The sequence below is a fragment of the Lutra lutra genome, chromosome X (genome assembly GCF_902655055.1).
Source record: "Lutra lutra chromosome X, mLutLut1.2, whole genome shotgun sequence".
Classification (NCBI taxonomy): Eukaryota; Metazoa; Chordata; class Mammalia; order Carnivora; family Mustelidae; genus Lutra; species Lutra lutra.
Genome location: NC_062296.1, coordinates 35002809 through 35029112, shown reverse-complemented (window position 1 = coordinate 35029112; position 26304 = coordinate 35002809). Strand labels below are relative to the sequence as shown.

The 26304-nt window shown below is 43.5% G+C and overlaps 1 protein-coding gene and 1 pseudogene across 1 annotated transcript in view; one reads left to right on the top strand and one right to left on the bottom strand.

The window, feature by feature from the left end:
- The window catches only part of PAK3 (p21 (RAC1) activated kinase 3), a 248423-nt gene that overhangs the window by 63606 nt on the left and 158513 nt on the right, over nucleotides 1-26304 (top strand). The gene's annotated exons all lie outside the window — the stretch shown is intronic.
- On the bottom strand, nucleotides 17169-17257 carry LOC125092469 (uncharacterized; annotated as a pseudogene).

Sequence of the window (26304 nt, the reverse complement as noted above, 5' to 3'; positions counted from 1 at the left end):
CATCTAACCCCTCTGAAACTATACTGTGGGCAGCTTTCTTGTCTTATCTCCCTCCAGTTCATGGGTATAAGATAATCATACAGAGATATTTCTGCAAAATGTAAACTTCCATGCCAATGTCAAGAAATGATATCATGCAGAATGGCTTCATGGGCACAATAACCATGGGAAGTGGCAAGTTCCTCTGGCTAACTCAGATCTTGGACAAGCCATTCTCATTTATGCTCTTCATGGCTGTGGGAACATTCAGGTACCAGCCACCTTACCTGAACTTCATCTCTGTGTCTTTCATGTACAGTTGGAATAGCACTGGGGGAATCCTCTGCCTTTGCTCCACCAAGGGATTAAAGATTCCCAAGGACTGCTTTCTCCCAAGGAGAAAGACTCTAGCCTCTTCCATATTTTCACAGCCTTCCTATCACAGAGGCTGTGGTGCAGATTAGCTTGAGACAATAGGTCTGAAAATGCCTGGCACAGTACCAAGCTGTGCCTGCCTCTTAAGTAGATGCTCCAAAGATGGTGATGACTTTTTTGGGATTTTGGGGTTGTTATTCTCCAGGTGGGGTGGGGACAGAATGAAAAAGGGGAGGGCAGTCACAGCAGGGGGCAGGTGTTTAGGCAGCTGGGACTCCTCAGCCATGGGGCTTGCCAATTTCCCAATTCCTTAACATGAAGGCATGATTTTGAAACATGGCTGCCTCATATTCACCCAAGAGTCTGACTTCCCATGAAAGTTACTTGCATGTCCCAGAAATGTTGGGAGGGGCAAGGAGATAAAGCCTAGTTCAAGGCCTTCCGATTCCATCCCCCTTCACCTCTTAGCTGTCTGGCATTCCAAAAGTTGAGTGGCAAAGCAGGCAAACATCTCTGAGCAAGAAATGACCTTTTTTATCTTGCAATGGAGACATGAAGGACAGGGGGACCAGAAAAGCCAGGGAAGCGATGGAAGGGAACAGTCTTTGAGGTCCCAGACGAAGTTTTCAAAACTTGACATAGTCATAGTTTATAAACATTGTGCATGCTCAGTGCCATCGGTGAAATAGTGGACAGCCGTACAAAGGAGAATGAGAAGCATGCTCCTCTATCTTCTCTCCCTGCAGAGTAGGCAGTAGTAATAGCCTGGGTCTGAATCCTCCCACAGCCTTCCTGTGCACATGCAAATATGAGCAGGCACGGAACACATCAGTTTGGGATTGTGCTGTCTGTCCTCCAATGGTATCGTGAGATACATGTTTCTCTGCAGTTTGGCCTTTGCTCTTAAGTGCACATCACAAAGCTCACAGCACATCAGTAGTAATAGATCTGGTTCATTTCTTCCAGGTGGCTGCATGATAGTCCCTAACATGAATACACCAGGATTTATTCAGCCATTCACCTATGGATAAGTGCTCAGATGGCATAGAACTTTGTGGTCATTACCCTGAAAAAGGGCAGCATCCTCATTAATAGGTGCATATTTACCAGTGTGGAGGGGGAAGTTGCTGGGTCACAGGGTTTTAATTTACCTATAGGAAGATTGCTGGGCTCATATTCATAAATAGCATTCTGGTTCTCGTTTTATTATCGAAAAGTGAATTGTTCATCTGTTAAGCAGATTTCCTTTGCTTTCTCAATAGTTAATGTCTTGCCGCATAGTAAAGGGTATGAATTGAAAGAGATTTGTAAAGAGTAGTCATCTGATCCCAGGCAGGGGTGGTTTTGTTTTAGAAAACTCCTGGCAAGGCCCATACCATTTTCAAGGCATATAAGATCTGTATCAAAATACTTTGGCATGTATCTGATAGTTGATGCTGTTTGAAGCAGTTTATTTAATCCCAGCCTTCTAGCAGCCCTTGTATGGCAGGAGCCACTCTCCTCATCTGTCAACAGAGAGAATTAGGTCTGGAGAAGTAAATGACTTGTCTAAAGTCACACAGATAATTGACAACAGGGTTAAGCCTTGAATTTGGGAATCCCTGTCCAGTGTTCACTGCCCTTGGGGATGAGGGGGGTATAGCATTTCTCATTAGGCCTCTGCTTGAGTCTTACTTAGCGCAGCACAATTTCTCTTTTACCTTAGGCATACTGATCTGTGCTTCTTCCCATGGCTGATTTAACACTGATTGAGCACTAGTAATGTGCTAGGTGCTCTCGAGACCATTGAATTAAATCCAGTTGCTGCCCTATAGCTCCCAATCTCAATTTGTTGGATCCCAATCTAAAATACTTATTGCTCCGCTCAGACAGTACAGGCTTATGAGAACATTTCTCTCCTCTAAGCTTGTTTCTTGCCATTTTTCCTTAGGACCCCCAAGGGAATTTCTTGTTGTCAGATAGGAATATCTGGTAACTGGTCTTTGAGTAGTCCTGAAAAATAGCTCCGTATTTTTCCCAGCTTGCTCTCTTAAAGATGAATGTGTCGGTTTGTGTTCTCTTCCAGAATAACAAATAGAGGCCAGTTTTCTCTTCTGAGGAGTCAGAAGAGCAGCTCACCATCCCAACATGGAGTGGTTTGAGGCACATTGGATTGGTCTCTCTGGCCCCACAATTTTCCTTATCAGCTGAAATTCCCTTTTCAGAGATGTGACCCCTTGAATCTTTCCTGACCTTCACATCCTGTCAGTTATGCTATATTGACCATGCTCTGTGTATGTTCTTTGAAATGTTTTGAACATCTATTCTTCTTTTAACCATTCCCACTGCCATTTCTTGGAGAAGTCCTTTTTACAGTCCATTTGTTTATTTGTCCTTTGTTTTCCAGGTAGCAGGGGGATGCTTTTTTAAGCAAAATATTAGGAGTTAAAAACCCCAAAATGAAAAACAGATAGTACTAGACATGCTTTTAAAAATGTAGATATGGGGGACACCTGGGTGGCTCAGTTGGTTAAGCAGCTGCCTTCGGCTCAGGTCATGATCCCAGCGTCCTGGGATCGAGTCCCACATAGGGCTCCTTGCTCAGCAGGGAGCCTGCTTCTCCCTCTGCCTCTGCCTGCCATTCTGTGTGCCTGTGCTTGCTCTCTCTCCCTCTCTCTCTCTGACAAATAAATAAATAAAATCTTTAAAAAAAAATGTAGATATGGGACGCCTGGGTGGCTCAGTTGGTTAAGCGGCTGCCTTCGGCTCAGGTCATGATCCCGGAGTCCTGGGATGAAGTCCCACATCGGGCTCCCTGCTCAGCAGGGAGCCTGCTTCTCCCTCTGCCTCTGCCTGTGCTCACTCTCTCTCTCTCTCTCTCTCTGACAAATAAATAAATAAAATCTTAAAAAAAAAATGTAGATATGCTCCTAGGGTGCCTGGGTAGTGCAGTCTGTCAAGTGTCCGTCTCTTGATTTTTGGCTCAGGTCATGATCTCAGGGTCCTGTCAGGCACAGTGGAGAGTCTGCTCTCTCTCTTTCCCTCTGCCTCTGCACCATGTTCACACACACGTTCTCTCTCTAAAATAAATAAATAAGTAAATGAATCTTTTTACAAATATAGATATGCTTCAGTTGAAGTGAGGACGGAGGACCCAGAACCTCCCTTCTTTCAAGGGCCTCAGGATGCACAGCATGAAGACCACTTGTCTACTTATAAGGTGCAGACCCCTGACCTTGGCACTCAAGACTGCACTAACATAACCCTGACTTGCCTTTCCCATCAGACTTCCAGCTCCTCCCCAAAGGAAACCTTTCCTCCAGCAGTTTGATTTGCTCTATATCTTGCCTACAACTAGGCAGTCCCTGCTCTTTACCTTTTTTTTTTTTTTTAAGATTTTATTTATTTGTCAGAGAGAGAGGAGAGCAAGCGAGCACAGGCAGACAGAATGGCAGGCAGAGGCAGAGGGAGAAGCAGGCTCCCTGCCAAGCAAGGAGCCCGATGTGGGACTCGATCCCAGGACGCTGGGATCATGACCTGAGCCGAAGGCAGCTGCTTAACCAACTGAGCCACCCAGGCGTCCCTGCTCTTTACCTTTTGTGCACGTTATGCCACCATGCCTGAAATGCCCACTGCTCTTCTCTTCCTGTCTAGATTGCATTCACCCTTTGAACACCCACTCTAGTCCTGTTTACTTCACGAAACCTTCCTGGGCTACCCTGTTTCACAGAGACTCGCTTCCTGGGGCTAAGTTGACTTGATCTTCCAAACAAAAAAATGGAAACAGATGTTGTTCAGCTAAAGAAGCCATATGGTGTGATCATTAAATGTGGGACCAAAGTTCCCTGATCTTGTGTCCTGGCTCTGCTACTTGTTAGCAGTATGATTATAGTTAACATGCCTCTAGTACCTCATCTGTAAAATGAGAACAGTAATAGTACTCATCTCAGAGGGTCATATAAGGATTAAATTGTGTTAAGCTCCTAGCACAGTGTTTGGCCCTTGATAAATATTAGTCAGTAAGCCAATAAATATTAGCTGCTAGTAGGTGAGCCCAGACATGAGGTGATGAAGGTCTGAGCTAAGGCAGAGGCAGTGGGGTAGCTACTGAGGGTAGAACTGTTGGGAGGTCTAAAGGTAGGGAATTATACACAGAGTAAGATAGATGAGTACGTACACCAGTGGAAGGGGAAACCAGTTGCTCCATCACTAGGTAAGGAAGGAGCCCTATGAGGTGGTTTCCCCCAAGGCTCCACTCATGAAGGCTCAATTCTCACTAGGTTCAGTAATCACATTTAGCAACTACAAGTACCTTAGCAAAATCCTTTTTGCAGTTACCTAGGAGGTAAAACATAGCCATTGGGCCATAAGACAGAATGTGTTGGAGGGGTGAATATAGAGCATGGGGCCCCTTTAGGAAGAGGAGCCTCTCTGGCACCAGATGGGGGCATTGTGCCAGGCAGAGCATAAAATATCTATAAATGTTAGCTGGTATCATTAAGAGTATATTGGCAGCTTGGGGCAGGGAGAAGGAATGCCAGGATAACTTAATGGAGGCATGGAAAAGCCAAAAGGGAAACTTTGATAGTTTGCCTACCTAAAAGTGTGTTTACAGACCTGTACCCCTGAAGCAAATAATACATTGTATGTTAATTTTTTAAAAAGTGTGTGTGCAAACACATGCCTGTGTGTGTGTGTGTTTGTTCACACATGCATGTGCATGTGCTAGAGTACAAAGGGAGAGGTCACAAGATCCAGATTGGTTTTATTGGGAGATAATTAGCTCTATTAGTTCTTTCAATGAATAAGCATTATTACAGAGAGAAAGGAGGATCACAGATATTACTATTCAATGAACTCTTTTGGGGCAAAAGGCCATTACCCATTTTGCGTGCACATTGCCAGTTCTTGTTCAATAGTTGTTGTTTCATGTATAGTTAGGGAAGGAAAGAAGGATGGGAGAATTATGAGGATAAAAGCATCTGCCCCAGGGACTCTTAGAGATAAATAGTAGTTTATGATTTGTTACTTTTATTCTGAAATTGGTGTTTCTTTTGGGAAGCATGGTATTGAATAGTGAAAATTCAACAAAGATAATGGTCCTTGCTTTGGGCTGGAAATGAATAGGAGTTTGGCATGGGTAAGAGTAGAGGCTAGACCTAGATTTATTTTTACCTCCTAAGAGTGAGATGAGGGTGGTGTATGGCTCCAATCCATTCATTTTATGTACCGTCTAATGAGATCCAAGTCTGCTCTTCTGAGTAAAGACAAGACAAGAATAAGAGCTAAAAGCCAATTCAGGCATATAAAACCAATAAATATTTATTAAACACCTACTTTGAGCAAAATAAGCAAATGTTGAGTACCTACTCTGTGTAAACACAGCAGAAGTTATAAATGGTTCCTTACCCTAGGGAGCTTACAATCTAGGTGAGAACTCCAGGCTAATATACCTAAAGCTATAATGAATAATGCAAGTCAGATTAAAATTCAGTCCAGCAAACACTTGTTAAGCACTTGCTATGTGCCAGGCATTGTAGATTCAACAATTAATAATAAGTAGAAACATGTGATGTCAGCAAGATAATGAACTAGGAAGCTCCAGGCCTCATGGAAATGTCAAATAAGCACCTAAGAACTGACTGAAATAACTTTGTAGGAATTCAGAAACCAGTCAGAGATCAATAGCAACCAAGCAAAGGCCCAATCAAGAAAAAAAAGCTACAGTCAAAATTGTAGAAAATTTCATGACATGGAAATGTGGTGGTAGGAAATTTCATTTTACTCACCCTTGCCACATCCCCCACCTACCCCTACCCCCCAGTGTAGTGCAGCATGGTCAGGAGGAATCAGCCCAATTCCCAGTTCCCTCCCTTGTGACAGTAGGAGCAGAGTAGAACTGTTTACAATGTCCTAGCATGCCTGTAGGCTACCCAAGGAGCTGACTCCCATCTCACCTGACTCAGAGTTCAGATGGGACATTGCAGCATAGTTTGGATCACAGGATGGCTTCTATCCTGGAGGCAATAATAATTGCTGTGAAAATTGAAGAAGCATTGCAGACCTGTGAATGTCTAGGAACAAGAGATTATAGGCAGAGAAATATAGTGAATATCTAAGGGCCCAAGAAGAAGCAGAGATGAGATTCCTTGAGAAATTAAGACATTTAAAAGCACCTGGAAGAAATAAAAAAATAAAGCCATACACATACACAAGCCCAGCCAGGATGCATGCCCAGAATAAACCTGAGAAGAACGTAAAAGCCTTCAACCTGGACTGATTCCAGGACTCAGGGAGCTGCTACTTAGTGAAGGTCTTCCATGTTAGTCTTCAGAGACTGGACAAGGTTGCTGCCTTTTCAAATGCCCAATTTTCTTTTCTTCCATTTTTTAAATGAATTTATTTATTTATTTATTTTTGAGAGAGAGACAGAGCATGAGCATGAGCAGAGGGGAGGAGGCAGAGGGAGGGGGGAAGCAGAATCCCCACTTAGCAGAGACCCGATGCAGGGCTCGATCCAAAGACCCCAAGATCATGCCCCAGGCTGAAGGCAGATACTTAACTGACCGAGCCATTGACATGCCCCTCAATGGCCCAGTTTTCAAACAAAGTTCACAAATATTACAAAACAAAGGAAACACTGGCCTGTTAAAAGGAGCCAAATAGATGTCTAGAAACTGTCCCTGAATAAATGCACACACACTGGGCTTACTAGATAAAAAATTTAAAACGGCTATCTTAAATGTGCTTAAAGAGCTAAAGGAAATACAAAGAACTAGAAGAAATAAAGTGTTAGGGACTGAATTGTGTCCCCTCTCTTGCATTCATATATTGAAATCCTAATCCCCAATGTGATAATATTTAGAGATGGAGCATTTGGGTGGCAATTAGGTTTATGAGATCATATGTGTGGGCCTCACACTGGGATTAGTGCCTTTATAAGAAAAGACACCAGAGGCTTGTTTATGCTTTCTCTCTCCATCTCTCTGCCATGTACGTACACAGCAAGAAGGCAAGTCACAGAGATAGTTCTCATCAGAACCCAACCTTCCTGGCACCATGATCTCAAACTGGCAACCTCCAGAGGTGTGAGAAAATAAATTTCTACTGTTTAAGGCACTAATTCTATGGCATTTAATTAAGGCAACATGAACAGACTTAAACATCAGTAAAACAACATATGAACAACATGAGAATAACAACAAAGACATAGCAATTATGAAAAAGAACCAAAAAGAAATCCTGAAGCTGAAAAATGAAATAAGTGAATTGAAAAATTCAAAGGCAGATTCAAATAGGCAGATGAAAGAATCAGCAAACTCAAAGATTATTTCGTGTTATTTGAAAAGTCTGAGGAGGCACCTGGCTCGCTCAGTCAGTAGAGCATATCACTTTTGATCTCAGGGTCATCAACTTGAGCCCCACACTGGGCACAGAGATTACTCAAAAACTAACTAACTAACTAAATAAATAAAAGGAAAAGAAAAAAAAATAAAAGTCTGAGGAGGACAAAGGGAATAAAAGAATGAATAAAAGTCATCAAAGTCTAAAGGACTATTGAGCTACCCAAAACACACCAGTATGTACATTATGGGCATCCCTGAAGGAGAAGAGAGAATGAAAGGGACAGAGAAATTATTTGAAGAAATAATGGATAAAAAGTTTCCCAAATTTGAGGAAGGGCATAGATATACAAATCCAAGAGTCCAAATAAACTCCAAGTAGGATAAACACAAAAAGACCCATATGGAGGTACATTATATTCAAACAGCAAAGAGAGAATGACAAAGAGACTCTTGAAAGTAGCAAGAGAAAAGTGACATAATATATAAGGGATTTCCCATTAGACTATCAGCAGATTTCTCAGCAGAAACATCATAGGCCAGAAAATCAAAGGATGGTATATTTAATGTACTGAAAGAAAAATAAACTCTCAGCTGAGATTTCTATATCTAGCAAAACTGTCCTTCAAAAATGGGGAACATATTATGACATGCCCAAGACAAACAAAAGCTGAGGGAATTTATTCTCACTAGTCCTGACCTAAAAGAACTCCTAAAGGAAGTCTTTTAAATTGAAATGAAAGAATGCTAGACAGCAGTTTGAAGCCATAGAAAAAGAGAAGGATCTCCAGTAAAAGTAAATACATGGACAAGTAAAAAAAAAAAAAAAAAAGACATTATTGCTGTGATTTTGATTTGTAGCTCCACTCTGTATTTTCTAAAGGATTTATTCTTTTATTTATTTTTTCTTAAAGAGGGAGGGGTGGGAGAAGGGGCAGGGAGAGAATCCCAAGCAGACTCCATGCTCAGCAAAGAGAGCCTGATATGGGGCTCAACCTCATGAACCTGAGATCATGACCTGAGAGCTGAAATCAAGAGTTGGACACTTAACTGACTGAGCCACCCAGGCACCCTGGGGAAGAGCGGAGTTTTAGGGCAAGGTTTGGTTTTTCCAAATTCTCCCTAAAAACTCCTTCTCTTTTCTCCACATCTATCAAAAGACCATAGCAGAATTCCCACCTTCATGTTGAGGAGGAAATCTCTCCACCCCTCCCCCCAGATCCTTACCAGTGTTCACTGAGGAGAAGCCTTGTGTAGAAGAGTGACAGGAATGATGTATGAGAATTATTGAGAATCTGCAGTGAGACTAAAGAGCAAGACTGAGGGGCGCCTGAGTGGCTCAGTGGGTTAAGCCGCTGCCTTCGGCTCGGGTCATGATCCCAGGTCCTGGGTTTGAGCCCCGCATCGGGCTTTCTGCTCAGCAGGGAGCCTGCTTCCTCCTCTCTCTCTGCCTGCCTCTCTGCCTATTTGTGATTTCGCTCTGTCAAATAAATAAATAAAATCTTTAAAAAAAAAAAAGAGCAAGACTGAGAAGATCCAGGAAGCTTTTTAAGAGAGGGGTTGCTTATTTCAACTAAATAGTTGCTAAAATTAGATTTCCAGGGCACCTGGGTGACTCAGTTGGTTAAGCAACTGCCTTCAGCTCATTTCATGATCCTGGAGTCCCAGGATTGTGTCCCGTATCAGCCTCCCTGCTTGGCAGGGAGTCTGCTTTTCCCTCTGGCCCTCCCCCGTCTTTTGCCCTCTCTCTATCATTCTCTCTTTCTCAAATAAATAAATAAAATCTTAGAAAATATTAGATTTCCATACTCCCCAACAGAATTTTACATGACGCTCAGTTTAAGAGCTAGGTTCGCTGTAGAGTTCATTTGCCTTTAAGATTCTAAGAAGATTAAACTTCCTGGCTGCCTATGTTGGCTAAATAAATAGATGGACAGGTGGATGAATGAAGGGATATTGGACATGTGGATAGATCATGGATGAATGGATGGATAGATGTTGGAAATAGAGCTGAAGAGATGTTGGATGGATGGATGAGAACTGGACTGAGACAGGAAAAAATCTTAAGTTGATCTGCTTCTTTCCTGATTGTTTCTGAAGTTCAGGTAGACCTGCCTCAAGACATGAAACACTTCCTGGTCATTTGCCACTCTTCATTAGGTTTTAAAAGCGCCCAACAGTGGTGCAAGTGCTGCATCTTAACTTATTTTCAATACATTTGAATGACGTTAATTCTTACTGTGAATGTTTAAGCTAAATTACAAGTCATTTTGTGGTCAGCCGAACTCTCCATTGTCCTGTAATTTGGGTGACTGGTAAAAAAAAAACTAACTCCATAGAACCCATCTTCACCTTTGCCCCAACTAGATTGCAAAATGAACTAGTGATATGGTCAAAGAAACTGTTTGAAATGGCTCATCCATTGGAAATAAGACATTTCACTCATTAGCATACATGTGCAACCTATACAAATTGATACCTACTGTGAGACAAATATAGCAAAAGCTCTAATATTTTGGGAGCTCACAGTCCAGTGGGAGAGATACATATGTGTAACAGGAAACTGTAATACAGTGAGTACTAGATTCAAGTAGATAGAAAGGGCTGGAAGAGCCTAGAGTGGGTGATGAACTTCTCTAAGTCGGAGAAGGCTCCTATTAGGAGGTAAGTACTAGGAATCCCTGGAGGCCCATCCAAGAGTATGAAGCTTCCTCCTGTAAGTATAGAGAGGGAAAACAATGAAAGGTTTCACTCAGTAGAGAACAAATTAGCACAATATATTTTAACCTTTTCCCATTGACGCTGGTCCATCATTTTGCTCAGTTACTGTTGTGGCTATAAATATCTATGACTGAAGCACTTCTGATTCCCAAACATTTGGTGAACCAAATCAGAGGTGGGGTCAACTTTTCCTTTGTTGGTTTTTTTCCCTTGCTGTCATTTCTTTTTTCCTCTAATGCAACAGCTGTCATTCTCAGCCTCCTTTGACTTTTCAGCAGTAGTGAGAACATTCTCTTATTTAGAGGTTGCTAACACAACCTTATTTTCAGCTTCAGTGTTCTCTTTCTCTCTCTCCTTCTCTCCTTCCCTCTGTCCCCCTCCCCCAAAAGAATTTAACCATATAGTGATATGTGGTTAGAATAATTCAGGGGTCCATGAACTTGGATTATTTTCATTAATCTCTAACTAAAAGTTAACTTTTTCTACAATTACATTGGTTATGAGACTGGCAGCAAAACCTCATTCAGTGTGTTAATGAAGAAGCACATATATGACTATAACCCATATAGCACATATATGAGTATATATACATTTTTAAAGAGTATTATAGTAATATATTTATAATATATTTCAATATTGTTGGTTTCCTTGGTAATCCTATGTGCTTAATTTTACACATTTAAAAACATTGTTTCTTGGAGGGATCCATAGGTTTCATCAGACTGCCATGGAAGTCTGTGGCCCAAAAATGATAAAGAGGCCCAACATTGGATTTGCTGTAATTGATTATTCTAAGAAGTAAGGAGTAGCACATTTCTTTTGGGCCACCATGTTGGTGTCTTTTATCCAGAAACTTGCCTGAGCTTGTAAATGTTTGAATCAGTGCTCTTGAAGACCATTAAAACTGGGTTGCATTTGTGTAACTACAGGCAAAAAAGGAACATTATGTGAGCAACTGTGGTTTTCAGCCAAGCCTGATTTTTTTAGGACGCCAGACCTCTGGGTACAAGATAATCCATTTATTGCTTGACTTGTAGCCAATGCTCTTGTTATTGTGGGAACAGTCAGAAATTGAGATTTGGGTGGCTCACCGTATTTCATTTAACCATTCTTCTTCCTGGATGCCTTTGTGAACACTGTACTCATGTAGATCAAGTGAAGATAGTGAAAAACAAACACAAGACTCCCCAGTGCTGAGCCCAGGCTAGGCAGGTATTCACAGATGCGTGTTAGAAAAGAAGGAGGCATGGAGGACATGTATATTTCACGGGGTGGGGTGGGGGTATGGACGTTTGCTCCAGTTCCCTTTCTCCTGATTACCAAAGTGGAGGGAGAAGGGAGGGAGATTGGCTCAACTGTCAAGGAAATGAAGTGGTTTGGTTCAGCTCCCTGACAGCTCAGCCCTAATGAGGTAGATACTTAATGAGCCAGATCTTCTTCCTTATCCTCTTCTTAAAGGGCTCTTCATGGCCTCATTGTCAGTTTTTGTCTTCTGTGTTCATGTACTTGTCTTCTTTTCCCTCATTACTAATGGGCAAGAAGGTGCACTGATGCACACACACGTCAGTGAATGACTCATCCTGAGAATTTGAGACTTGCTATACATATGTACATAGTCCTATTGTGACTTGGTTTAATATCACCAGATTTAAGTATGTTGACCCTGAAATATCCCAAATCTGCATAGGGAGAGCTCGGTGGAACTCTTATTCACAGCCTCCCTCTGCACACAAAAGGGCCATACATATCCACAGTCTTCATGGCCACCGCCCTTGACACATGCATGTCACACAGACTCTGAAGAGTCCAATCTTTATACACATCCCCTTCTTCTTGGAAGAGGTGGTACTTGGTCCAGCATGCATGTCTGTGGGGAGTGTACATTCTCAAATGTGCTACAGCCCTCCTTTCCCTCCTCCTTTCCCTCCTCCTCTCCCCATAACTATGGACACTAACACACACACAGGCATTCATGACACACAGGCCCTTACCTTGCAGGCACTGCTGGCGATCTGTAAGGACCCTCATTGGCCTGCAGTTACCTTTCTGCTTCTACTGACATTATGAAAAGTAATTCATCCTGGTTTGTCTCAAATATTTTAGAGACCCCTGAGCCGGCAGAGGAAGACGTTGGGTGGATCCCTTTGGTAAGACTTTTCCCAGCACATGGGACTGCAACTCCCTTGGCTAAGCTATCTAGCTAAATAGTTCCAGGACACGCTGGGATGTCTGCCACCCACGCCTTTTGAGGAAGATTCCCCGACACCAAATTAGCCATTTGAAAATTGAGCGTAAGTGATTCCCATTTGGCTAATTGCTTTTAGGGAGTCTGTCAAAACCCCTCACTAACTCCAGCCCACACTCAGTTAGAAATTCCAAAATAGCACTGTGATTGGGGCAGTGGCTGGGGAAGCAGCTACCGTTGTGAAGATGGAGACAGCTTGGTGTGGTAGCTTGGGTTCTGTGGGAACCCCTAAGGGGGGGAATTATGGGGCTCCCCGAGCTGACAGTGAAGAGAACCTGACCTGATGTTGCCAACCACTTGGTTTGAACATAAGCTGGGCACTGAGAAATTCAGGACTCGGTGTCCAGTGGAGAAGGAGAAGCCCTAGATTACTGTGTACCACCTTAGACCATAGCGATCAGAACTTACGGGCAGAGGAAACACTGAAGCAGGCCAAGAGGTAGGACTCAGATTCACAGCTCTACTCTGGATTTCCAAAGCTTGCCTAGATTTTTTTTTTCTCAGCCCTCTCAAGGGCTGTGCCATGGATTTGTTTGGCTGTGAATAAGCAGAAGTTGGATGAAGCTGCTAGCTGGAATCATATTATATTAATTACCTATTACAATGTAGCAAATCACCTCAAAACTTTGTGGCTTCACATGACACACATGTATCATCTCCAAGTTTCTGTGGGTCAGGAACCCAGGTGTAATTTAGCAGCGTCCCTAACAAGCCTATAGACAAGGTGTCAGCCAGGGGTGTAGTCATGTCACAGCTCAACAAGGAAAGGGTCCACTTTTAAGCTCACTCACGTGGTTGTTAGGAGGATTCAGTTCCTTGCAGGTTGTTTTACTGAGGGCCTCAGCTCTTTGCCAGCTGCTGGCCAGAGGCTGCCCATAGTTCCCTGCTGTGTGACTTTTTTGGTGTGGCAGTTTACTTCACCAACATGTCCAAGTCAAAAAGGCAATGGAGAGAGGGCACTGGCAAGATGTATTAAGTCTTTGGTAACCTAATCACTGAAGTGACATCCCATCACTTTTGCCATATTCTGTCCCTTAGAAGCAAGTCACTAGGTCCAGTGGCACCTGGGTGGCTCAGTTAAGTGTCTGCCTTTGGCTCAAATCATGATCCCAGGGTCCTGGGATTGAGCCCTGCATTGGGGTTCCCTGCTCAGCAGGGAGTCTGCTTCTCCCTCTCCCTCTGCCCCTTCCCCGGCTTGTGCTCTCTCTCTTACCTGTGCTCTCTATCTCAAATAAATACATAAAATCTTAAAAAAAAAAAAAAAAAGCAGAAGCAAGTCACCAAGTCCAGCCCATGCTGCATTTGTTAGGGATACTAAGAAGCATCAGGATCCAATGTCTGGGGCTGTTGAACATAGTATAATGGAAAGAGCATGTTACTGGGAGCCTAGAATTTTGTCTTCTAATTTTGGCTCTGCTGTTAGCTAGCTGTGGAACCTTGAGGAATTTTCATTTCTCTTTCCTTACCATAGGATGGGGTCTAAAAATAACTGCTATAATGATGAAACAAAGTGAAAAGTATAAAAATGCTCTGAAGAAGTTTTAGTAATTATACCTTATTTGGCAGGGGTTGGGGGGCATCCATTTTCCTGTATCCATTCAGGAGAATGTAGTGTAATGTTTAAGTCATGGGCTCTGGAGGTGGATATTTTGGTTCAGTCTGGGCTGTGACATTAACTAGGTGACCTTGGTCTACTTATTTAATCACTCTAAGCATCCTTTTGCCAATCTGTAAAATGGGAATGATGATAATACTTACCTCACAGAGTCTTAAGGAATAGGTAAGATAATATTTATAGAACATTTAGCAGAGAGAAAGAGAAAGAGAGAGAGATAGTACGTGCAAGCACACACACAAAAGAAAGCCTTTAAGAAGATGGAGAGAAAGCAGAAAGGCCAGAGGAGATTTTTTGAAAATGATCCTGTGAGCAATTGGAGGTCACCTTCCATAAGCCAGATGCTTCAATGATCACATTGTCATTTCTCCACTATCCCCTTTCCAACAATGTATAACATCCAATTTTTACATAAGCTTCTTTGGCTGATCTTTTGGACAACTACTTGTTATGCCATGGATCTATTCGTTTCAGTTCTTTGGCCATTTCCTAGGTTAAGGTGAGAAGATTAGAGTGGGGCCAACGTGTGGGCTTACCATCACCAGTGATTTACTCCTTTTCTGTGGATGACTTATATGAGGTGCTGCACTCTTTTGAAACTGACCTTGAGGGGCTTCTGGGTGGCTCAGTCGGTAAGGGTCTGACTCTTGGTTTCATCTCCGATCATGATCTTGGGGTCATGAGATTGAGCCCCACGCCAGGCTCTGTGCTGAGCATGAAGCCTGCTTGAGATTCTTTCTCTCTCCTGCTCCTTCTGACCCTCCCCAGCTTGTGTACACACTCTCTCTCTTTAAAAAAAAAAAAAAAAAGAAATTGACCTTGACAGCTGTGCCGGGACTTAGAGTGTAGTAGAAAGAACTCCAGACTACCGGAGCAGAGACCTAGGTTCTAATTTCTCCTCTGTTGCTAACTAATCATCTGACTTAGGCAAGGCTGTCCTTCTCTAAGCATTACTCACTCACCTTTTCATTGGCAGTAGTGGTATCTGCCTTGCCAACCACATAGCCTTGTTGAGAGGCTCAACTGAGATGTCAGGAAAGCATCCTGACACACAGAGTGCTATGCTAATGTCGGGAATTGTGGTTCAAGGGGCAAGGATTTCCACCTCTCATTTCAGCTTCTGCACTCACCAGGGAATTGCCTAAATCTCTAAGCCTCAGGTTATTCACCATTAAATAGCCACTCTGATGCCCAGAGGGCCTTACAAGCTGTTGGCTGAATTTTCTCAAGCTATCTGTTGTTCTTTACTGTGGATAGCTGATGCCGTGCTGGGGACTGAACAGTGCCTGGCATGCAAGTGGGGCGGAGATGGTGTGGTGTGCCAGCAGGCGGAGGTTGTGGTCACAGCTGTGAGACATTATTAGCTAGATGTTTTCAGGCTTTCCTAGAAAGACAGGGAAAAAAGGGAAAGAAAATGCTTTAAAAATAGAATTTTCAATGCAGTGCAACTCTAAGACATTATGTTTTAGCCTCCCTCATTTATTATTACTCTTACTCTCTGTTGGGCACAGTGCTAAGCTCTTTCCGTGCAGCCTGTCATTCTGTCTTTACTTCAGGCCTATGAGGGAAGTATTAAATAGTTGATGAACCAAAGTCCCAAGAGAGGCTTAAGTAGCTTTCTCACAATCAACGAGGTGAACAAAGCCAGCAGCTTGGAACTGGCAGAGCCTCAGTCTCAAGTCATCTTGAGAGGTGAATGAAACCAGTTCTGAGTCACAGGTCAGGAGATTGAAACAGAGTTAAGTAACTCCCCAAAGCCAAATGGCCATCAATGGTCAGTGGAAGAACTAATGCCAGAGCCCATGCTTTCTCCTTGCACAACATAAAACATGGAGCTTGTGCTCCCAGTGTATCACCGTCTGCATGAGTTCAGTGATCTCTAGGCAGCCATTCCTTGAACACTTACTCACTGCAGGACACTTGCTGAAGGAGGTGGCCATAGACATTGACCACAGTCAAATTTGGTTAAGACACCAAGAGTTAAGCAAGGCTAAGCTTGACTGTCCAAGTCTGTGCTGAGTGTGTTTTGAGTAGGTAGGTGGGCCTGTGAGCCATAGCAGCTTCCTCCCATACACCTAAAGCAAACCGTTACATGGTAAGGGTCTACACATGTTGTAGGCTTATGATACTTATTATCAAATTTCTTTCCAGAAAGCTTGTCCAGCTCATACCAGCCATGTATGGGTGTCCATAGGACACTTTTACCAACACTGAGTCCTCTGTTAAAAAAAATAGAACAAAATTCGTGTTTATTTGATGAGCAAAATTTGCTTCATCCTTATGCATTTTCTTGGTGGGCGAGATTGATCCTTTTCACGAATTTACTAGTCATTTATAGATTCTCCTTCGAAAAGTGTATCTTTTACCCATTTAACCATTACAGTCTTAGTATTTTCTTAACAAATGTGCACGCTTTTTATATATGCAAGCTTTCAACCCCCTGTGATATTTGTCTTGACTGTTTTTCTTTTTTTTTCATCTTGTTTATTCCTTGCAAGTGTTTTTGAAAATGAGAGGATTTCCACTTGGGGTTTGGGTTGGTGTGGATGGCTTTTAAAATCTTCCCACATCCCTTGTTTATTAAAAGACTGGCCTTTCCTTGGTATTGTGGCTTTTACCACTCAAGGAAAAGCAGGTATTTCAGTTCTGGGCAGAAGTAGAGTGGATATTGTCTTCCTGTTCATCACTGAGACTCAGCATAACTCTGGCCAGAAACATCAAGTAGCAGACAGTATAAGTCTGCTGTATTCCTAATATAGTGCTTGGCACATAGTAGGTGCTGAGAAACAAACACTTGGTAGTAATATTAAAGCAAGTATGACTCTCCCGCTGAGAATTATGCATTACATGGTTATAGCCGATTTTTTATTACCCAAGTTAGGAGGCTGACTACCTTCTTTCTTTTTTTTTTTCTTTCAAACTCTTCTTTACTATTTTAATTAGCAATAATTACGCCTCGGATAAACCTCATTGGCTACGATACTGCCACTGCGCAAAGCTTCTTCTTTACTATTTTAAAAAATTACCTGATTATATCAGAAATGGGATATCTATAGGTATTCACAGGTCTTACGCCTTAATAATCTCCCTTTCAACAAGGGGTTCACAAGGTGCCCCAGGTTTCTTATGACTATTCTGGAGAGACCTTTAAGACAGTGATTAAGAGTCTAGACTCTGGTGACAGAAAGATCTGATTTCAAATCCAAGTTCTGCAGCTTACTAGTTGTTTGGCTGCTGGCAAATTATTGGGCCCCTCCCCCCTATGCTTCCACTTCTATTTCTGGAAAAAAAAGATGACAGTTGTACCTATCTCACAGGGTAGAGGTGGTTCTCAGGATTAAGTGACATAATATATGCATAGCATGAGGCACAGGATAGGTAAGCACTCGTTGGATGATAGCTATGATTATATCAACGATAATAATATATGTGTTGGGGGCAGGAGGCAAGGATAAGGTGGCCTCAGGGACAGTAACACAAAGGACATTGACATGCAATCTAAATACAGAATCAAGTTCAAACTCTTTTATCAATGCACTCTGACTTTGGAGGAATTCCTTTCCTTCTGTGGGTCTGGTTCTTTGATGGTCAAGTACCCTGCCATCCTCTGCCTGCTGGGGCTGGAGTACTAGCCCCATCATTGGTAGAGCAGTGGCCCCAGCAACCTAACCTGCTTTGTACTCAATCATATTAAGAGGTCTTTCTGAGGTTAAATATGTGGGGCTCCAGAAAGAGTAAGTCCTGGGACCAATGTGGTGCAAATTGCAAAAAGGTAAACGGGTTTCAGCCCAATAAAAGAGCTTTCCATAGTATAGTGGTTAAACACATACAGCCAGAAGCCACATTGCCTGGGTAAGAGTCCTGACTCTGCCATATTCTAGCTGCATGACTTTGAATATTTTAGCCTCTCTGACACTCAGCCTCCTCCCCTGCAACATGGAAATAATAATAGCACCTACATCATAGGGTTGTTCTAAAGACAAAATCGTTTAATATTTGTGATTTGCTTAGATCAGTATCTGAAATATATGAAGCACAATATAAGTGCTCATTAAGTAACAAAACTGATAAAATTAAGACCTCATTAAAAATTAGAGGAAATGGGGGCTCTAGGTGGCTCAGTCAGTTAAGCATCTGGCTGTTCTTTTCTGCTCAGGTTGTGATCTCAGGGTCGTGAGATAAAGCCCCGCATTGGACTCCTCACTCAGCACAAAGTCTGCTTGGGATTCTCTCTCTCTTCGCCTCTCTACACCCCCCGCACCTTGTGCTTGTGCTCTCTCTCTCTCTCTCTCTCTCTCTCTCTGAAATAAATAAATAAATAAAAATAGAATTAGAGGAAATGCTTTGATGGTTAGCAACTTTCCTGTCACTTCCAGGATGCCAATAGAGGCAGGTGGTATTAAATATATTGAAACACCAGGAGAGGACTGGACATGGTGGACTTTACCATCAGTTTCTGATCAGAAGTTCTGTGACTTGCCTCCTGGGTCACCCAGCTGGTCAGGAGCCAGGAAAACCTGGGATTAACCCAGGTGATGCCAGAATTTAGGAGAGTTTTCTTCCTCTCATTCTCATTCTCTTTTGAGCTTGTGTTTCCTTGGATGATATTCTTAAATCACTCCACAGAATTCAGCAGCAGGAAGGGCAGACTCAACCAGCCATCCTTCCCATGCTTGCAGAGCAACTGCTACTCCGAAAGCTGGTTTTACTTTCAGCCACCTGGTAAGACCATGGACAGCTGTGATCGACAAGAGGCTTTTGGTGAAACTGTTTCATTTAAGGGGCTGAATGTCCCTTGACGATTTACAGTCTTCTCCTTTTGTAAGTTTCCTGCTGCTATTCAATGAGGGGACTCCTCACGTCATAAAACGGATACCCAGTCAGCTTGTCAGTTTTATATCTGACCTAGCTGTATCTGCATCTGCCATTTGACTTTAGCTTCTTATTTGGGCAGGAAATAGCATCCATTCATGCACTGTCCACCAGCTGCCACTCACTAAAGCCCAGAAGAGGTACGCTTCTAGTAGATGTTTGCTTAGCAGATGCTGGAGCTCCTCAGCTCAGCACACCAGGCTCATGCTTTCATAGACCACGTAGGCCAAGGGCCATGGGATAGCTGGGGCAGAGAAGATTTCTCACTTGGAGAACCAGGTTAGATTGCAGCCCACATAGATGTGGCTTCTGCATGATTGGAGGTTGAGTGTCAGTCTCCCCAGCCCTGACCTGGGCCGAAACACAAGTGGGAAGGCAAGGCAAGGTATGAGGACATAGGTGAATGAATTTCCCTAAAGTAGCCAAAGCAGCTAAGTCCAAGGTGGGGAGCACTGTGGGTTAAAAAGGGGTCCTGGGAGGCTCATAATTGCTAGGGTCTTGGCTGAGGCAAACCTGTAGACCCTGAGAATCCAGGGCACCATCCTACATGTTACAGTAGGGCTGGGCCCCCAAGAGTTCTTAACCACTCCAGGAAAAGGGGTGTAGGAAAAATTGTCTTCAAGACGCCACCAGAGTGGTCGGGAGTGGTTTGCCTGCACTAGATACCTCAACCTAGGTCCAGAGAGAAGGCTACTCAGCCCCAGCAAAGGGCAGGATGGCCTCGGAATCCGAGAGGTCTGGGTCCATGTCCCTGCTTCTCCAAGTTCCATCAGATGAGTTACTTAACCTCTCCAACTCTCATTTTCCTCTTCTTGGAAATAGAAATGATAAAAGTCCCTGATTCATTGGGTTATTCTGAGAATCACATAAGATAGAATGTAGGTAAAGCACTTAGTACTCATCTTGGCAAAAACTAATTGCCTAGTGAATGTTAACTATTATAATCATCGTTGCTGTCATTACAGATCAATTACCAGAAGCAAATAGTTATAACTATTTAAAACACATACACACACACACACACACACACACACACACACACACCAGACACATGAACAAATGCTCAACATCACTTGGCATCAGGGAAATATATCCATACGCTTTTTAAAAAAAGATTTCATTTATTTATTTGAGAAAGAGAGAGAGAGCACGAGTGAGAGAAGAGGCAGAGGGAGGGGGAGTGGCAGGCAGAGGAAGAAGCAGACTCCCCACCGAGCAGGGAGCCTGATGTGGGACTTGATCCCAGGACCTTGGAATCATGACCTGAGCTGAAGGCAGACACTTAAGCGACTAAGCCACCCAGGCACTCCTTCCATACACTTTTTAATGCATACTATATTACACAGTAAAAACATTATTAAAAAGAGAAAAAAGGAAAGTGGTGTGGCAGGGTGATTAGGAATATACACATCCCTGCTCACCCTCCCAGTTCTATGACCTATTTCCTCTGAGTGTCTGGAAAAGTCATTTAGCCCCTTGAGGCTCATAGGACCAAATTTGGAGGGTATTGTGCAAATTAAATGAGGAAACTCCTCTAAAGTGCTTAGGGTAGTGCCCTGCACAGAATAAATGAGAATTTATTTCTGGTTATTATCCTTATGGATGTCTTCCCCTCTGCAACTCTCAGCCCTGTTGTGTTCCATGCGATTCTAGTAGCTTTTATTCCCGTCATTCCAAGCTGTACCATAGACAAGTCTGGAGTGTCACCAGTGATCTCCCAAGATGGGTGGATGGGATTGAGACAGTACGGCCCTGGGGTATAATCCGGTGGTAATGGCAAGAGGTAAAGCGTTGTTGGGAGCCCAGCCTAGGACCTAAAGTCACTGTGGCTTTAAAAGGTAATTGTCTTGGGGCACCTGGGTTGTTCAGTTCATTAAGCTCTTGATTTCAGCTCAGATCAAGATCTCAAGGTCATGAGATCAAGCCCCTTGTCTGGTTCCATGCTCAGTGGGGTGCCTGCTTGAAATACCCTCTCTTTCTCCCTCTGCCCCTCCCTCTGCTCGCATTCTTTATCTCGCTCTTAAAATAGATAAAACCTTAGAAGAACAAAAGGTAATTGTTTTCCAGGGGCCCCATGGCTGAGTCAGTTCCCTGCTGGAGCCTGTACCATGACAGGGCCTCTTCCTTCCAGCACCCCCCCCACCCCTCCAGCCTGTCCTACACATACACTCATGGCTGACGCATTTGCCACTTTCTTCAAACATTTCCAAAAAGCTTCCCAGAGTAGGAAGCCTCACGGCTGCAGAGCATTCCGTAAAAAAGATGAAGCAATGGTTTCTATGGCAACACTTTGGCACTTATTAGTGTTTGCGTAGGCACCAAGGCAAGAACAAGGGTCCAGACGGGCCCTTGCTGGGAGGGGATGAGGAGAGGAGGGGCCTGGAGTGTACAGAGTTGTTCTCACCTTGTCCTCTTGGGTGGTAGCCCTCAGGGTCAGTCCTGGGGGAATGTTTGGGGCACAGTGTGACCAGACACCCTCAGAGAGACTTTGAACTCTCCTCTGGAAGCCCCAGAACCACTCACCTCACCCCATACCCCATATCTTTGCCACTAGGTCCAGCTTCCCCAAATAGCCCTTCCTCTGCCACTCCTCTGCTTCTCAAAACCTTTGCTGCTTTTCCCCTCCCATAATCTATAGATCAACTCAAAATCATGGCATTGGTGACCTTCTGCACCTTTCTCTTTGCAGAAGCTCTGGCTGCTCCCCTCGCCCTACCCTCTGTACCGTCTGTTTCAACAAGACTGTTCAATCTCATCCTACCTCCAGTTCCTGTTACACCGAGAGTGTGTCTATTCCCCGCCTCTCTCCCATACAGTTGGTTCTCCTTGCTCAGAGTTCCTGATCCCCTTGCCCATTCATCGAGGAATTTCCTTTCCTTCAAGACCCATCTCAAGCCTCGGTTTCTTCAAGAAATGTTCTCTGACCACCCCAACTCAATGGACTCTCTTTCTTTGAACTCCAGTTGCATTACTGCACAGACCATCACACACTGGAACACTTAAACACATTGGCCTTTTCAAGTGTTACCGCTGCTTAGATGCCTCCATCCAACTGAACTGTAAGCTTCTCCCTGAAAGGGGATTTTTTAAAAAAGGTTTTATTTATTTATTTGAGAGAGAAAGAGAGAGGGCATGAACAGGAGAGAGGGGCAGAGGGAGAGGGAGAAGCAGACTCCCTGCTGAGCAGGGAGCCCAATGCAGGACTTGATCCCAGGACCCTTAGATCATGACCTGAGCTGAAGGCAGATGCTTAACCTACTGAGCCACCCGGGTGTCCCTGAAAGGGAATTTAAAAAAGAGTTTCTGTTTTCCCCACAGCTCATAGTTAAGGAATTAATTAGATAATATATACAAAGGGCTTAGCCTAGTTCCCAGTCTAGAATCAGTGCTGATGAAACATGTGGTCTTAGTAAAATACCCCTCAAAGAGTTCCTGATGGATGTCCTGATGCCTGAGTCACCACTTCTGCTCAACACATCCTGATTTGCCTCTGTCACCCATGGGGCATCCTTTGAGCCTTAGGCTTGGAGTTTTCATGAGCCATTACATTGGAAGAGCTCTGTGAGTGGCCCTTATGCTCACCTTTGGCTGCTGCCCACTTACCACTAGAGCTCTTGGGACCAGCTACGTAATTTGCAGGGCTGGGTGTAAAATAGAAATGTGAGGCTGCTGTCTTAAAAATCAAGAATTTCAAGGCAGTGAGAGCAGAGCTGCATCATGCAGGCACACCTATGAAGCCAGCCCCGCTAGTCATCCCTAGTTCTTTGTGCTGCTCCCCATGTCCCTAGAACAAGAGACAAAGGAAATTCACACGTTGCCGGTCTATAGCAAATGGTTCTAGAGTCATGTACTAATAGCCAGTTCTCCAAAAATGAATTTATCGAATGTTAAATTACTGAATGGCCAAGTATCCAAATGAGCAATTTATGATATTTGTGGAAGTTTTAATTTTGTCCCACCTTACCCCTCCCCCTGCCCAGACCCTGCCCAGACCCCTGACTGTACCTGGGTCCATGCTCTTAGCATCGGTCTCCCCTGGTCTCAGGAAACTGGACCAAAGAAGAAAGGCTGTATCTATTTTCTGTGTTCTGATTTGTTTTGAATCAGTCATGGTTTCTTTTGAGGCTCAAAGTGAACAGCCACTCTGCCACCCCACATCCCACTCACAGAACATTCAAGAAGAAATCTCAAAGTAAAGGATGCTTCAGTGCTTACTGTGAATAAGGTTTCCAAATAAAGAGAATCTCTTCCATTCATTAAACATCGTGGACTTTTCCCTAGCACTTGTGTGTACCCTATCCATTGTGACTACCTACCAACTTAGTTTGTGCTTTCTACTTGTCCTTCTGTCTCTTTTCTCCTTTCTTCTTGCCTTTTTTGGCATTGATTTTATTTTTTATCACTTTATCCCTCCCTCTACTTGTTTGGAAGATAACCACTCCTTTTTTTTTTTTTCTTAAGATTGTATTTATTTAGAGAGTGGGGGGAGGGGTATAGAGAGGAGAGAGGAGAATCCCCAGCAGACTCTGGGCTGAGCATAGAGCCCAACATGGAGCTCAATCTCACAAATCTGAGATAACCACCTGAACCAAGATCAAGATTCAGACACTTGACCTACTGAGCCACCCAGGCACCCCTGGAAGTTCAACACTCTTTATATTCGTTTAGTCATTACCTGAAGATTAAAGCATGCCTCTTTAATGTGTCATAGTTTTTTTAATTATATTTTTGCACTGTTCATGGATAACATCGGAACCTTAGAACAGTCTGACATTTCTTTAAATACAGAATCATTTTATAGTCTGTCTCTGATATGTCCAATATCTGAAGTCTCTGTAGGTCCATTTGCTTTTTTTCTAGCAGCTTCATGGACGTGCTACCTTATTTCTGTATGTATCTGGTCATCTTCCTATGCCAGTCATTGTACTTGAAAAATTATTTGGAGGAATCATTAGAGGTCCAAGATAACGTTCTCTTTCTTAGGAGAGGGAATCTGTGTTTGCTTTGGCCAGGATCTTGGGGTGCTGCTCATTTGCAACCATTTAATCTTGAGACTTGAGCCTTCTTGGACAATAATGAACTCAGGCTACAAGTCCACATGGGTCCTATGTGGTTCACCCTTATCCTGCAAGTAGAATTATTTGGAGCCCTCAGTTTCTTTGGGGGAGAGTTTCCTACCAGATTCCTCACTGTCTGTATGCTTTCATTTCTGCTCCCCTTGAAGGTTTGTTTCTCTGGGCTTTCAACAGGAAAGTTACAATTTTCAGGCCCTGGAAAATACCCTTAGGGCAAAAGAAGATTCCTCTCTTCCTAGTCATATTTCTACATTCCCATTATCACTTGAGTTGTGTCCTAGAATACTCACTACCTTGTTAATTATTTATTGGCTTGAAGAAGATTTCCAACAACATAATCTGTACCGAGATTTTGGGTCATTTCAACACTTACAGGAAACCAAAGTATATGGCATGCAATTCTATTGTCATGCTTTGAAGTTGATAGGTGGACTGGGAGGCTAAAGCTACATATACTTTGTGGATGAGGAAACTTCTTGAATTTGCTTGCCCAGAGCCACACAGTATATTAATGACAGAGCTCCAAGGAGAAACTGGGTTTCCACCAGATATCCCACTGCTGTCTCACTATCACATTACCGAACAATGGAGGAGTGTTATTCCCCCGACATGCTACCCCCTACTCTTGATAAATGCCAGGAGGATGGCCCATGGTGGCGTCTGCTTTTCCTTCAGTGACTACCGCCATCCCCCCGCAGCATTCCCCAAGGGCAAGATGTGCTTTCTTCATTTAGTCTTTGGCCACCCTGCTTTGTATAGGAAACCCTAGAAAAAGGGTTGGCAACTCTTCCAAAGCCATGATGTCAAGGTTCCTGGAACTTTCCTTTCCCTCCTGTCCAAGTACCCTGGTCACACCATGGTTGTTGCCTTAGAAAGAGGGAGACCGGGGTCAGAGCGGGGCCTGATCATTGGCAGATACTTGGGTGCCTTCTTGGCTACTGTGGTGGCCTGACTCTGGTCGACTGTCCCCTCTCACACTGTAGTCACAGTCCCTCAGGTGCATCTCTGGAGAATCTACGTATCAGAGTTCTGAAGTGTATTTACACATGTGTGTTAATTTCTCCATCTGTGCCATCATCTGTGACTAGCAGAAGTTGATCTTGGAATGTGTTTAAGCAGGTTAGTGGAACAAAAACACCCGGAAAGTCTGCCATTCTGGCATTGCCCACCTAAGCTGGATCATTGAAATTATGCCTTTTGTGGGCAGGTGGGGGGAGGGGTGCTTGCAGAGGAGACTCGAATGGAAATGGAAGATTCAGGCCTTGGTCAATGACACGAAATCTCTCAGTGGTCACAGCCTTTGCAAGGGAAGCCCAGTGTATAGACACCTCAGTCCCAGACCTGCCCAGACCTTTCCTCCTCTCCTCCCCTCCCCAGTGAAATTGATTTCCATCTCAGAACTCAGGTGCCATTTGTTCTTCTTCCCAAGGATCCTCAGCAGATGCTACAGGTAAAGTCAGGTACAGGTGTCTGGAAAGGGGCCAACAAGGGCAAGCAATGGGAAAAATGCCCAAAACATATAAAGCTTTCCAGTATGCTCTGGGCAGATACTGCCGGGTTGCCAGGATTATGTTATATTTTTATTTTCAAACGTTATATTTTCTGACATTTTGAGCACAGTATTGTTATTGATATTTGAGAAGAACTGTGGATGATTTAGCATACGGTTATGGATTTCTCTTTCATTTAAATAAGATATTTCACTAAACTTGCTGTCTGCCCAAGTGTGATGTGATTGCACTGAATGCCTGATGTTTTCCCAGGATAATGAGAAGGAAGATAATTGGAAAGTTGAGAAAGGAAGGTAATTGGAAAGCAGGATTCACTAAACAGAAGTTGAATCTCTTCTGTTAAGTGAGCACTGTGTGTCCCACCAGCAGTCATGTCGAGTCACGCACCTTCAGCTCTGGAGGCTCTGTTGGAATGATCAGTGTTTATTTTCCTCTAGGAAGTGAAGGTCTCATGATTCTAGACAGTGGCCTCCATGGCCGATTTTACTCTATCCCAGCTACTGTTTCCATGGGCCAGACCTGGGCTAGTCTGATGGGCTGGGGGTTGGGGAGGAGGGTGAGTCTCAGTGGCACTGTGACACTGGTCTAG